Raw genomic sequence first — 480 nt, forward strand, 5'->3', positions numbered from 1 at the left:
ACGGACCCCCTGGATCTATGGTGAGTTTTCTTCTCTATTCATGTGTTCAACACACATCTTTATAATCACTTCAAAGTTTATTTCCCCTGCTTGCAAGGTAGACACCCTCCTGACCCCCGTGCTGAAATTACTTATTGGACTTGCCGGGGTTTTTTTACCTACAGTACCTACATTTAGAAAACAAAAATAAACTGAATCCATATTACATTATATTTCATCATATTGAAATTTTTGCACTGTGCATCCAAATCAGGGCATATACTGTTAAATTTTCATAATTTATTCATTGAAAAGCACATATTTTGTGCCAAAGCTGCCAAATATAAGCCAAAGCTTTTCAATATCTGGCTGAAAAATGATTGTTCTTGAGCTGAGGGTGTTGAATTTGTGTGTACGTCTTCTCTATTTTTTTTAATTTTTTTATTTATTTATTTTTTTTTAGCATTTCTATGTGCGTAAAGCAGATGATTACACTCACAT

This window comes from Sinocyclocheilus grahami, unplaced genomic scaffold (genome assembly GCF_001515645.1).
Source record: "Sinocyclocheilus grahami isolate Dianchi unplaced genomic scaffold, SAMN03320097.WGS_v1.1 scaffold28659.1, whole genome shotgun sequence".
NCBI lineage: Eukaryota > Metazoa > Chordata > Actinopteri > Cypriniformes > Cyprinidae > Sinocyclocheilus > Sinocyclocheilus grahami.